Source organism: Pleurodeles waltl, chromosome 8 (genome assembly GCF_031143425.1).
Source record: "Pleurodeles waltl isolate 20211129_DDA chromosome 8, aPleWal1.hap1.20221129, whole genome shotgun sequence".
In the NCBI taxonomy this organism is placed as follows: domain Eukaryota; kingdom Metazoa; phylum Chordata; class Amphibia; order Caudata; family Salamandridae; genus Pleurodeles; species Pleurodeles waltl.
Window position 1 is genome coordinate 923,588,599 of NC_090447.1, and position 14,854 is coordinate 923,603,452.

The window sequence follows — 14,854 nt, forward strand, 5'->3', positions numbered from 1 at the left end:
AAGCGACGATGGCTGCTGCGTCTGGGGAAAGGGCCCCTGCCTTCACTGCACAAGAGTTGGAGAAACCTGTGGATGGGGTCCTCCCCCAGTACATGCTACTCTACGGTCCTCCAGACCAACAGGTTAGTACACAGGGAGCATGCTGTAGGGGCAAGGCCTGGGTGGACAGGGCTGGGTGGAAGAGGGAAGGGGGCAGAAGTCATACTACAGTAAAGCATGGGAATAAATGGACAACATGGTCAGAGTAGGGAGGGGGCCACTCACATTGATGGTGCAGTTGGTAATGACTGTTCCTCTTTCCTTGTGCATGTCATGTAGGTCAGCGCCCACCAGAAGAGGGACATTTGGCGTGCCGTCACCAAGGAGGTCCGGACCCTGGGGGCCCACCAGAGACAGGGCACCCACTGCCGTAAGAGATGGGAGGACATTCGCCGCTGCAGCAAGAAGATGGCGGAGGCTCAGCTGGGGATGGCCTCACAACGTGGGAGGGGTGCCCATCGTACCATGACCCCCCTGATGTTTCGGATCCTGGCGGTGGCCTACCCGGAGTTGGATGGGCGCTTAAGGACATCACAGCAGACACAAGGGGGTGAGTACACTCTCATTCTGCGGACTTTGCGTGCAGTGGAGGTGTCTGGGTGGGGGAGGTGGGCTCTGGGTGTCCTAGGCCAGGGCGAGTTAGGTAGGCAAGTCCCCTCTGTAATGTAGGCCATGTGGCACTCTACCCCACCTCAGTAAATTATCAGGTTGAGGTATAGTTGCCCCTGTGGCATCCATGTGCGCAGATTTCCACCAATGCCATGTAGGCCATATCCCAGAAATTGCATGTGCAGAGGGCAGGAGCGCGGCGTTGTGCATGGGGCTGCTGCGTCTGTCTTGTCCGCCAACGGTAGCGGTATGCCATGCACTAAAACTCTCTTTGTTCTGTCTCCCCCCCTTTTCCTGCTCTCCCTGTCCTTTTGTACATCAGCATCAACAGGCGGAGGTACAGTGGCACCGGAGCACAAGGGAGCTGCATCCCACATGGCCATGGAGGGCCACACCACAGACTCTGAATACACCAGTGGGACGGAGGGCGAGGGGAGCTTCACGTTGGCCACCGGATCACCAACCAGCGACACATACTCGTCCGCCGATGTGAGCACCCCTGTGGTGGCGGCACCATCTGTGCGCCCCCCTTCTACAGGTACAGCCGCCACCCCCCCTACCAGCACTGCCCTCCCAGCAGCCCCTCAGCATTCGCCCGTGCCCGCTCACCCAGGAGGGTGGGCATCACCTTCGCCCCAGGCACCTCAGGCCCTGCCCCAGTCACCCCTGCTACCGTCAGTGAGGAGGCCATTGACCTCCTCAGGTCACTCACTGTTGGGCAGTCTACCATTGTGAATACCATCCAGGGTGTAGAAAGGGCGTTGCAACACAGTAATGCATTCCTGGAGGGCATTCATTCTGGTCAGGCTATCCTTCAGCGAACCCTGCAATCTCTGGCCTCAGCACTGATGGCAGCAATTTTCCCTGTGTCCAGCCTCCCCACTCCAACTTCCTCCACCCAGACCCAATCCCCTGTACCCCAGCCCATCCCAAGCACACCTACAGACCAGCATGCACACAAGTCAACACACAAAATTAGCTCAGGCAAACATAGGCACCACACATCCCACAGGCACTCACACAAGCATCACACCCATACAGACACAGCAACATCCACTGTCTCCACTGTGTCCCCCTCCTCCTCTTCTCCCTCCTCCCTCCCAGTCTCGTCTACACACACACCTTCATGCACCACATCTCAGGCACAAGGACTCGCACCAGGACACCCAGCACCACACGCCGCTCACCTGCACTCACCACCTCCACTGCCATTTACACGTCCCCTGTGTCCTCTCCCAGTGTGTCTGTGACGCCCCCTCCCAAAGTACCCAAACGCTGGCAATCACTCACCCAACATCAATCCACCTCACGACAGCCTCCAGTACCTGCACCTGCACCCAAAACAGCTAAAGTGACACCTCCTACAACCACCTCCTCTTCCTCCACTCCCAGACCCCCTCCAGCTACCCATCCCAGTGTTCGTCAGAAAATGTCCCTCTGTCAAATTGACCTTTTTGCCCCCACCCCCCCTCCAATTCATCAGTCCCGTCGTAGCGCCTCAGCCAAAAAGCCACTAGTACCTGTGGTGCGTGTTCCAGGTTTTTAGAGTGCACCGTCCACCAGGGCAGGCAGTAGGATCCGGAGCCAAGGCACTGGCAGCCCACCCCCTGTAAAGGCTCCGAAATTGGAGAGTGGACGACGGGACCGTGTCAAGACTCCTGGTGGGACAACAAGTGAAATGGGATCGAAGGCGATTGGTGAGTCAGCTGTAACTCCAAAAAAGGTGGGGAAGGTCATGAGGAAGTCTGCCCAGCCTGTTGTGAGTGTCACAGCGGAGAAGTGCGCCATCATTTCCGGCGGTCCAGACACAACCGCCAGCACCATCGTCACTGGTCCAGAGCCCACCACCAGAGTCAGTGCCCAGGAGGGCCCAAGTATCGTAATGGGTCTAGAGCCCACCGCCAGAGTCAGTGCCCAGGAGGCCCCAAGTATTGTAACGGGTCCAGAGCCCACCGCCAGAGTCAGTGCCCAGGAGGGCCCAAGTATCGTAACGGGTCCAGAGCCCACCGCTAGAGTCAGTGCCCAGGAGGGCCCAAGTATCGTAACGAGTCCAGAGCCCACCGCCAGAGTCAGTGCCCAGGAGGGCCCAAGTATCGTCACTGGTCCTGAGACCACCGCACAAGACACAGCCCAGGAGGGCCCAAGTATCGTCACTGGTCCAGAGACCACCGCACAAGACACAGCCCAGGAGGGCCCAAGTATCGTCACTGGTCCAGAGACCACCGCACAAGACACAGCCCAGGAGGGCCCAAGTATTGTCACTGGTCCTGAGACCACCGCACAAGACACAGCCCAGGAGGGCCCAAGTATCGTCACTGGTCCTGAGACCACCACACAAGACACAGCCCAGGCGGGGCCAGGATGCCACAGCCATGCTGGGCAATGATGGAACGTCATGCCACACACCAATGTCCAGTATGGAGATTGTCATGCCACACACCAATGTCCAGTATGGAGATCGTCATGCCACACAAAAATGTACAGTATGGAGATTGTCATGCCACACACCAATGTACAGTGTGGAAATCGTCATGCCACACACCAATGTCCGTATCAGAACCGCCATGTCAAAGCACTGCTGAACAGTCCAGAGACCGCTATGGCAAAGCACCGCTGAACAGGGCAAAGACCGCCATGGCAAAGCACCGCTGAACAGGGCAAAGACCGCCATGTCAAAGCACAGCTGAACAGTCCAGAGACCGCCATGGCAAAGACCCGCTGAACAGTCCAGAACCGCCATGGCAAAGCACTGCTGAACAGTCCAGAGACCGCCATGGCAAAGCACAGCTGAACAGTCCAGAACCGCCATGGCAAAGCACCGCTGAACAGTCCAGAACCACCATGTCAAAGCACCGCTGAACAGTCCAGAGACCGCCATGGCAAAGAACCGCTGAACAGTCCAGAACCGCCATGGCAAAGCACCGCTGAACAGTCCAGAACCGCCATGGCAAAGCACCGCTGAACAGTCCCCAGACCGCCATGGCAAAGCACAGCTGAACAGTCCAGAACTGCCAGGGCAAAGCACCGCTGAACAGGGCAAAGACCGCCATGGCAAAGCACCACTGAACAGGGCAAAGACCGCCATGTCAAAGCACCGCTGAACAGGGCAAAGACCGCCATGTCAAAGCACCGCTGAACAGTCCAGAACCGCCATGGCAAAGCACCGCTGAACAGTCCAGAACCGCCATGGCAAAGCAACGCTGAACAGTCCAGAGACCGCCATGGCAAAGCACCACTGAACAGGGCAATGCACCGGGTAGGAATGAATGGCCCATCACATCAGGCATCCTTATCCCATGTGCAGCTGGGACAGTAACAGGACACTACCTTTCACAGGGAGACTCATCCAGTCTGGGCATCAGTCACCCCCCAGTACCAGTATGGACCTGCATCGACTTGAGAGACTGTGGCTTTGCACTCCCCAGGATGGTACAGTGGGCAAGCCACCCACTGTAGAGACTTGAGAGACTGTGGCTTTGCACTCCCCAGGATTGAACAGTGGGCAAGCCACCCACTGTAGAGACTTGAGAGACTGTGGCTTTGCACTCCCCAGGATTGAACAATGGGCAAGCCACCCACTGTAGAGACTTGAGAGACTGTGGCTTTGCACTCCCCAGGATACATCAATGGGCATGGAGCCCCGTCGTGGATCTGGCTTTGCATTCCTCTGGCTGAGGTGCCCCCCCCTTCCCTTCCCCCTGAGGTGCCTGTGGTGTTTCTATCTGATGCCCTGGCAGTGTTCTCTCGGATTTTGGTCAGGTATCTATTGTGGGCCTCGCCCATGCATTTTTGGACTGTTTGTGCACGGATATTGTTGTGTACATATCTGCGATACTTCTCGGATTATTTATGTAAATATGAGTGATTTTGGAATACATATATTTGTATATTTTTGTATGACATGTATGTTGGCACATTATAATGTTTGCCCGAAATTCGCATTGTCTTTGCATTCTTCTGGGGGGATTGTGGGGTGTTACTGTTCTTTTTGTGACTGCATTGGTGTGTATGTTGTACTATGCGAGGGTGGGGGTGTTTGGTGGGTGTCCCCCTAACTTTTGCCTCCCCCCTCCCCCGTGTCGTAGGTGCAGTACTCACCGGTATCTTATGCGCCCACGTCGCTGTTGGTCGTGAAGGAGCAGAAAAACAAGGGCAGTTAGTATTTGGATTTCCGGCTCCATGGCGTCGTCGTTCCTCGTGGGATGTGTAGAAGGTGAGCTTTTTCCCATAGCAAAAGCTGTTTCCTCTGTGTTTTTATCCACGGTGAATCAGCCCCGGAAAAGGTGGCGGATTGGCCTGTTGTGATACTGTGGGCGGTACATTGTCTCCCGCCTGTCTGTTGGCGGTGACCGCCAAGCTGCTTGTCTGTACCGCCGTGGCGGGCGGTGTGTTAAAGTGGCTGTCTTTGTTGGCGGTTTCCGCCAGGGTCATAATTCCCTTTTTTTGTCCGTCTGACTGTTTGCAGTATTACCGCATCTTTACACCGTCCGCCAGGGTTGTAATGACCACCAAAGTTTCTTATTTGAAAGACCTATTAAAAGAATAAGGACCAGATCACTCTATCATAGGACATAGCACATGTAGAAAGTCAATTTATGTTAGTTAATTAAAAATCTGCACTGTTGCTGAACTTAGGCTACTGATATGAATTCAACGTATGTTGCTAGAAAAGGTAATCAGCTCTGCCTGAGTGAGGGAAGCCCGATAAGACAGTGTGAATTCTTCACAGGAACATCAAACAAAACATATCTAAAACTGGTATGGAAAGGAAGAGAAAAGGCCACCAAAGCACTAACTGGAGTTTTTGAATGTACCTTAGTTATGTGAGTACAAAGCTATTGTGTAGGCTTGCTTTTGAACAGGTCCAGTTGCCAGGTGCTCAACGTCTTCAGATGGGTAGCCTAGAATCAGGACAAGTCCCAGTTGTTTTCTCACAGGTGGTAAAGGGGCACCACTTTTCAGTAATACATCCTATTGGGAGTTAGTAGAATTCTGGCAGATAGCACAGTTTTCTGTTATAGTTATTGATTTTACCCAAACAACTAACAACTCCCATGGTTAGTACAGAACACATAGCAGGATGCCACAAAAAAAGACAACACTTCACATTACAATGCAAGTGAGTACCAGACCAGTCTTTCCAAGTCTTGGGGTGGTTCTGAGGGCACCCTCTCCCTTGATAAATGGGGTGTTGTAAGCTCAGATAGTGGTCTATGCCTGAGGCCCATCTGCCAACAGAGGGAGGCTTCATATCTTTCCAGGCATGTACTATATCCCACTTTGCAATCATCAGACACAGCTATGGCAGCACCCTCTGACATCAATCCCATTTGGAGTAGCCTCAGCCTACACGGCAAAGTCCATGGGAGGGGTGGGTAGATCACGGGGCACCTCCAGCACCAGATACGTAGTTCCTGATGCTTCCAATGATACACTGACCCCAGGGGGCCATTCAAGGTGTTCTTGTTGATGTGAGTGGTGACTTCCCCACCCACACCGTAGCTCACAAGAGGAGGGTGGGGACCACCCAGTAGCACTATGTAGAAAAGGTCCAAAGAGGTATGGCAGAAGGACAGCAATGACCAGGAGTTTATCTAGACAGTCATCCAGTAGAAAGCGCCCTAGCATCCCCACCGTCGGAAGAATTGAAAGTGAGCCTCATCTGCTGCCGGTGATGCCCCTCCTTCAAGCCAGCAATATCACCTGCCTATGGCCCCTTGGCTCAACTTCAGTATCTGAGGTGAGGCACTATGGGGAGCTGGTTGCCCGAGGGCCAGCTAAGGGTCTGTGCCCATGTCCTCGGGACAATCCCTCAATGAAGGATGTGATGTTGTCCACCGCCCAGGTCACGCTCGTCTCAGTACTTTCATGCTCAAGCCCAGATCCTGTCCATCAATCATTGCATCACCAAGCTCCCTCTGTGATGCGCGTTGGGACCCCAATCATTAGCAGCTCAGGGGCCAGCAAAGGGATTCAAGCTGAGCCTCCTCAATCAACATCACTCACTCAGCTGCAGCATATGTAGAAGGCACAGGGCACTGCCCACCTGTGCTGCCCATTAGGCTTCCAGGTCACAGGGGCTCATCGAAGGAGATAAGGGTGGTCCCCCCACAGTCCAATGCTCGGCGCCCCAAGCTTAGCGCAGAGAGAAGCCTCATTCACATCTTTGGATAAGGCAGTGGCTCAACTACTACACGGCTTGCCAGGTCTCCCACACACTCTGCCACTGGCTCTCCACTCCTCCAAACACAGCAGCAACCAAGCTGCAGCAGCAAAGTCCCAGTAAATAGGAGGTGCCCAGTGTCTGCCTCCATTGTGCGTTCAACCCAGGAAGGTTTGAACCTAGGAGCAGACAGCTGCAGTTGGATTATGAGGATGATGTGGCAGCGCTCTTCTAGAGAGTGGCCACCATGTTCGGCAGCTAAGCCACACAATCGCAATCGTAACATTCTGTGAAATATATCTTTCTAGCATTGGTTAGAACACAGGTCAGAAGCATGTTTGCAGATTAGGGAAAAGCCGCAATCGGAACTTAGTAGACATAGCCAATGCTGGGTTCTTGGAATTTCTTGGGGCTCCAACCTGTAATTCAGAATACTAACGTAGAGGGCTGGGAGAAGGGAGACTGTCTGCAGTCTGATGGGGAGATATTAAGGTCTTGTATCCTGTCCTCCTTTCAACCAAAGACTCTGAATGTTATTGGGAAAGGGACAGATGAGGTGGCCTTCATTCACCCAGAGTAAAATCCAGGACAAGAAAGATCCTTAAAAGAAAGAATTGATGAACCTTTGTAGTACTGGACACCTGCTTATGGGCCAAGGAAACAGAGATTGAAAAGTATGTTTCTTCTTTTGCTTGGGTGTGTTGCTTCCATTCCACAGAAATACTACAGCACATCTGTGTTAATTAAAATCCTACAGAAAGAACTTCTGACACAATTGGGACTACAGATGTGGCTGGGGTTTTGGAGGGGTTTCACTTATCTTTAATGTACAGTGCTAAAATGTGTTGCCCAATATGTTTTTGTGGAGCTGTAACTGTAAGAATTAAGTTGCAGATATAAACTATGCTGCATCAAGATACAGTATTCATAAATGTATATATATGCCATGGGGTACTGTAGCATGAAACATTATGGCCCTCATTATGACATTGACGGTGACAGTAAAAGTGTAGGTAATAAAACCAAAAGGCTGGCGATAATTACTGCCAAATTAAGACCACAACAGTGATAACTCCCGTAGGCAGCCAATGTACCACATCAACTCCCAGGGTGTTGAAACCACTCACCACCGCGGTAGCCATCAGCAGCCAGGCAGAAGACAAGGTACCGCCCACCATATCATGACACAGCAAACCTCCACGATTTGCTGGGCGGTACCAAAGCCATCAAAAGCCTGACGGAAACAGAACATAGAAGACCAACAGAGACACAGAGAAGATCAGTGCCGCCATGGAACCGGAACTTCAAGTCCTCCCGATGGTCTTCTACCCCATGCTCCACCTGGAACACCAGCACCAACAAAGATGACGACGGCGAGTACAGCCACATAGCACCCAAGGGAGGGAGGGAGGAAAAGGAGTGTAACACACATGCATGACACACACCATTCACACACACAGACCATACACACAACCAGCTGCAGACATAAACCATAGGACACACGGCATAATAATACAAAAACTACAGATCGGTAGTACTGAGAAAGTAATTGCATGGCAATAGTCACCATATGAACCAATGGGATAACAAATATACTGTATATGGACAATTGTCCAGAAAGGGCCAATGCCTAGTCCAAAGTACAAAAGGCCCACATGGTCACAGGGCACAGTCCAAGCCCCAACTTGATCCTGACTAACTCTGCACAAAATTGTACAGAAGCAACATCTCTGAAGGGACAGCCAACTCAGAGGCAAGGGGGGGCACCTCAGCTGAAGTTGGGAACGTGCCCACTGGTTCTGGAGGGGGCTCCATGCCCATTTCCCTTTGCTGGGGAGTGCAAGGTCACAGTCTCTGAGGCGGGGAACTTGCCCACTGGTTCTGAGGGGGGCTCCTTGTACATCAGTCTCTGGAGGGTGGCTTACATGCCTTTGACTGGAGGTGAGGGCTGCTGTGTCTCAGCTGGGGAAGGTGCCTCCTGGGCAGCATCTGTAGGAGGTGAGGGCTGCTGTGTCTCAGCTGGTGAAGTTGCCTTCTGCAGGGGATGAGGGTCCTGTGACCACTGGTGGTGCTGGTGTTGGTACCCTGCCAGCCTCGGGAGGAGGTGAGGGCTGCTGTGTCTCAGCAGGGGATGAGGGCCCCATGCCCACTGGTGGTGGTGGTATTGGTACCCTGCCAGCCTCTACAGGAGGTGAGGGCTGTTCTGTCTCAGCAGGGGATGAGGGCCCCATGCCCACTGGTGGTGTTGGTACCCTGCCAGCCGTTGCAGAAGGTAAGGGATTCTTCCCTTTTCTGGCTGGTGAAGTGGGATGCCTCCCTTTCCTGGCTGGTGGAGTGAGATCCTTCCCTTTCCTGGCTGGTGGAGTGGGATCCTTCACTGTCTTGCCTCCACAACTAGGAGGTGCCTCCAATGTCCCCATGGACTCTTTGGCTGAGGTGCTGAGCTGGGTCTTTGGGACCCTGCTCTTACAGGCAGGACGGGGGAGGAGGAGCGAAGAGGTCAAGTTGGGCAAGGAAAAGCATCTTAGGACAGTGGGGTGGGATGGGGGAGGAGAAATGGGAGTAGAGGTTGAGGGAGGGATTTTTGGAGGAGTATGTTTGCTGGACTTGGGTGCAGGTGCATGGGCAGTGTACTGATGTGATGTGGATGGCTGTTGGGTGTCTGAGTGCTGGCGTTTGTGTCCTTTAGGGGGGGACAACCAGGTTGGAAGAGGACACAGGGGACGGATGGATGGATGTTGTGGAGGTTTCTGCTAGTGAGGTGTGTGTGTGTGCTGCTTGGTATGGTGATGCTGGTGGTGGCTGTTGAAGCAGTGAATGCAGGTGTGAGTGTGAATGTGACAGGGGCAGACAGTGGAAGCAGTGGATGTGGATGTATGTGCAACTGTCTGTTGTTTGTGTGAGTGACTGTGTTTGACTGTGCCACTCTTGTGTGATGTCTTGTGTGCATGCACATCTGTATGTGTGCATGGGATGGATAGGGGTTGAGGTGACTGGGACTGGGAAACAGTAGTTGGTGGTGGGACGGTAGGAACAGGGACAATGGCTGCCATGAGAGAGGAGGCCAGAGTCTGAATTGATCTCTGTTGGGCCACCAATCTACAGTGGATGCCCTCCAGGAATGCATTGTATTAATGCATATGGATGCTACACCCTGAATGGCATTCATAATGGTTGACTGCCCTACAGAGATGGATCACTCAGGGCAGCAGGGCTCACTGGGGCAGGTCCTGAGCTTCCTGGGGCGAAGGAGATACCCACCCTCCTGGGTGAGTAAGTACGGGCAACTCACTGAGGGGCTACAGGGAGGGCGTTGTTGGTATAGGGGTGGCGGTTGTACCTGCAGCTGGGGCGGTCAGGGAGGTGACCGCCACCACCAGGGAGCTTCCATTGGAGGAGGAATAAGAGTCTGTGTTGTCACCACCTGTCCCCGCCATGGTGCTCCCATCTCCCTCCATCCCACTGGTTCCCTCTGTGTCGGTGGACTCTGCTTCCAGGGTCTTGTTGGGTACATCTCCCTCTGTTACCAGTGCCCCTGCTCCTTCGCCAGATCATGCTAATGCACACATGAACAGGATGACAGAAGAAGAAAGGGGGGGAGAGAAAGGGGGCACTGGGTCAATTACAGCCCCAAGACCACAGTTGGCATACACAGTACCATTACACACAGGGATCAGGATTGAGCATTATGCATTTCACTGGCATTCAATTGGCTATATGCTCCAGCAAGATCAGGGCCAAACACCACCAACTGCACCCCTCCTGGATCCTACAAAGCCCTGACTGACATGGAATGCAACCGAGCTAGGTTACCTGCATTTGCTATATACCTATTACTCTTGAGCTGGATCGCGCTGCAATGTCGGTCCTGGCATTAAGGGGCACCCGCTAACTCACAGCCACCACCCGGATCCCATGCCACTTACAAATTATGGTGGTGATGCCCACAGTACTCACATCCTTGTGGCTGCTGTGATGCCATCAATCGTCGAGCCAGCTCTGGGAAGGCCACCGCCGGTAAGCGGGCCATCAGGGGCGTCAGGTTCCGATGGGCACCCCTTCCTTGTTGGGAGGCCATCCCCAGCTGGGCCTCCGTGGTTTTCTGTGCTCACTGTCTCAGGTCCTCCCACCATTTCCTGGTGTGGGTGCTCTGCCAGCTGTAGACCTCCAGGGTCCGCACGTCCTTGGCGATGGCACGTCGCAATCCCTTCTTTTGATGGGCACTGACCTGCAGAGGTACTACAGACAGGAGAACAACATTACACATACAATCCAGTCTGTCACAGATATGGCCCACAAATCCCATTTCCAACTCTATTGGCACACATATCACCCGGCGCCCACCACGTACACTACCACCAGACCCCCCAAATGACACAATGCCTGCACACACATCTCCATGCAACCTTCCCACTTGCATCATGCCCAATGTGTACTTACCTGTTGGTCTGGAGGCACATGCAGCTGTCCATACTGGGGTAGGACCCCATCCACCAAGCATTCCAACTCCATATAAGTGAAAACAGGGGCCCTTTCCCCAGTCACACTGGCCCTGGTAGGTTCCAGACACAGGTCACAGCAGCACACTCAGGGCCATATTTATACTTTTTGACGCACATGTGCGCCAACGCAGTTGTGCGTCAAAAATTTTAACGCCGGCTAACGCCATTCCAAAGTGCCATGCGGGCGCCTTATTTATGGAATGACGTTAGCCGGCGCAGCTGACTGGTGTGCGTCAAAAAAAATGACCCACACCAGGCTGCGCCGGCGTAGGGGAAAATGGAGCTTGGGCGTCAAAAAATGGGGCAAGTCAGGTCTGAGGCAAAATATTGGCCTCAACCCGATTTGCGCCATTTTTTTTGACTCCCAACCCCCATTGAAATGACTCCTGTATTAGCACAGACAGGAGTCATGCCCCCTTGCCCAATGGCCATGCCCAGGGGACTTATGTCCCCTGGGCATGGTCATTGGGCATAGTGGCATGTAGGGGGGCACAAATCAGGCCCCCCTATGCCACAAAAAAAGTAAAATAAAAAATCCCTCCATCCTTGGGCCTCCTCCTGGGGTGGGCAATGGTGGCAGGGGGTGTCCCTGGGGGCATGGGAGGGCACCTCTGGGCTCCTTCCGAGCCCACAGGTCCCTTAACGCCTGCCCTGACCAGGCGTTAAAAAATGACGGAAAAGCGGCTGGACGTCATTTTTGTTGACCCGCCCACTCCCGTGCGTCATTTTTGCACGGGAGTTTAAATAAGGCGCACATGCCTTGGAGTCATTTTTTAGACGGGAACGCCCACCTTGCATATCATTAAAGCAAGGTAGGTGTCCACGCAAAAAAATGACGCAAACTCCAATATCTTTGGCGCTAGATGGGTCTAACGCCAAAGTATAAATATGGAGTTAGCTTTGCGTCGGATTTGCGTAAAAAAAAAATACGCAATTCCGGTGCAAACAGAATATAAATATGCCTCTCAGTGTAGGTGTTGTCCTGTGGAGACTCAGGAATCAAGTGAGGATTCAGATGGAAAATGGCCGTCACGTCCACGGCGGTGTATACCGCCACTGCCGCCGCTGACGCCTATTGGCCACTGTGCTCCGTAGAACCCCATATTAGCCAATGAGGAATTGCACGGCAGTGCAAGACCGCCTTCCTCCATGACGCTCAACATCGGCGGAGTTACCTCACTTTCACCTTTCATAGATATAGGACAGGCGGTCGCCATTTCATGGTGGTGGACAACATTCAGATCTTCCTTAACTACGTCATTGCCAAAAATTGCACATACTTTGCCATTCCCACTGTCCCATCACATTAATGCTGTATGAGCACTGAGGTGGTGGCTCCATTGTTCAAATTGTGACAGACTACTCACTCTTGTGTCCCTTAGATAGCTACCACTGCAGATGAATAGGAGGAGGAGACAAACCCCAGTGTACAGACCCCTTCTGGACTTGGCTACACTGGAGTACAGGCACATAATACTCACCTATAGACTGGACAGGGCCACAATCACAGAGCTGTGTGCCTAGTTGGAGCCTGACCTAATATCAGCTATCCATCTTCCCACTGCGTTCGTCCCTCTTGTTCAGGTTCTATCAGGGCTCCATTTCCTGGCAAATGGTTCTTTCCAAGTGACTTTGGGCTTGGCAGCAGGAATGTCACAGCCAGTGTTCTCAATCATGCTGGTATTGTCTGCCTTGGTGAAACATATGTGCAGTTACATTGCTTTCCCCCAGGCGGAAGATTTGGCCACTTTGAAGGCATGATTCTATGCAATGGGACATATACCCAATATTATTGGGGCGATTGATGGTAAACATATTGTGTTTGTCCCCCCCACCAGAATGAACAGGTGTTCAGGAATCAGAAGAGTTTCTACTCACTGAATGTGCAAATGGTGTGCCTGGCGGACCAGTACATCTCCCACGTCACTGCCAAGTATCCTGGGTCGGTGCATGATGCCTTTGTTCTGAGGAATAGCACCATCCAAAATGTAATGGCCCAACTACAGAGGCCCAGGGTGTGGCTAATAGGTGAACCAGAGTCTCCACCCACTCTATGTCAGTGTGTGCCTTCAGGTGATATACCCATAGCATTATGCAAGGCTAATGTTTGCCCCTCAGTACTTGCAGGTGACTATGGCTACCCAAACCTATTGTGGCTCCTGACCCCTGTGAGGAGTGCCAGGACAGGAGCTAAGAACCGTTATAATGATGCACATGGGTGAACTAGGAGAGTAATAGAAAGGACCTTCAGCCTTCTACAGGCCAGGTTCAGATGCCTGCATCTGGCAGGTCGATCCCTGTGCTGCTCACCCGAGAAGGTCTGCCAGATAGTAGTGGCATGCTGCATGTTGCACAACCTCGCCCTCAGACGACATGTGCCTTTCCTGTAGGAGGAGGAGACTGGAGATTACCCTATGGCAATAGTGGACCCTGAGGACAGTGAGGATGAGGAGGAAGAGGATGAGGACGTGGACAACAGAACCTCATTTATACGTCAATACTTCCAATGACACACAGATGAGACAGTGGAACTGATCATTACAGTGACTATTGATTTTATCTGTGTGGTGTGGCATGAAGGCATTCACTTCCTTTGCATCTCAACTTACTGTCACCAATGGCTTGTCATTTTATAAATGCTGGTGGAATGGCAACAGTGTCCTGAGGTGATTACTACAGACAGTTACAGTGCATTATTTGTATGCTATCACAATGTTCACATCATTTGCACTAGATGTGACTGTTCCCATAAATGCACATTATCAACCCTTAAAACAGTGTCACTCAAGTTGTGTTCAAGGGTGTTTATTGTAGTGCAAATAATTGAGGGAAAGGTGCAATGGAATGGGGGGATGGTAGAGGAACGTCCAGGGTATTGTTCCAGTCTGTTTGTAGCACAGGTCCAGTGTCCAAGGGGCCATAGGAAGGGGAGCAAAGGCACTTCAAAGTGGACAAGGTGACAGGGTGGGACACAAGGCGGACAATCAAGAGAGCCTCATTTCCTGGCGGTGGTCATTGTCTTGGCAAGTGTCTCTGGCTTCTGTCTGTGTCGCAGGGAACGTTTGCGGGGTGGTCCACCTTCTGCAGGGGGTGGGGTGCTGGTGGCCTGTGGGTCCTGGGGGGGGCCTCCTGCCCACTAAGTACAACTGAAGTGGAGGGCTGGTCAATAGACTGGCTAATGGTAGGGGCCCACTGGTGTGTTGTCAATTCCCTCATGATGTTGGCTATGTCAGTCAGTACCCCTGCTATGGAGATCATGGTTGAGGGCCTGCAAGTCCTCCTAGATCTCCTGATGGTGTTCCTCCTGCAGCCGCTTGTTCTCCTGCATGTTGGTAAGGATCTGGCCCATTGTGTCCTGGGGTAGGCCCCCTGGATCTTTGGTGAGTGCCTCCTGGAGAGTCAGTTCTCTCGGCCAGTCCTCCCCCTGGTGCACAGTGGTCCTCCGAGTGTCCCTGTTGCCCTGTGCCTGTGTCCCCTGAACGGTGTGCCCACTGCCACTGACCACAGGTCTCTGATTGTCTTGGGGGCGAGATGTGGACAA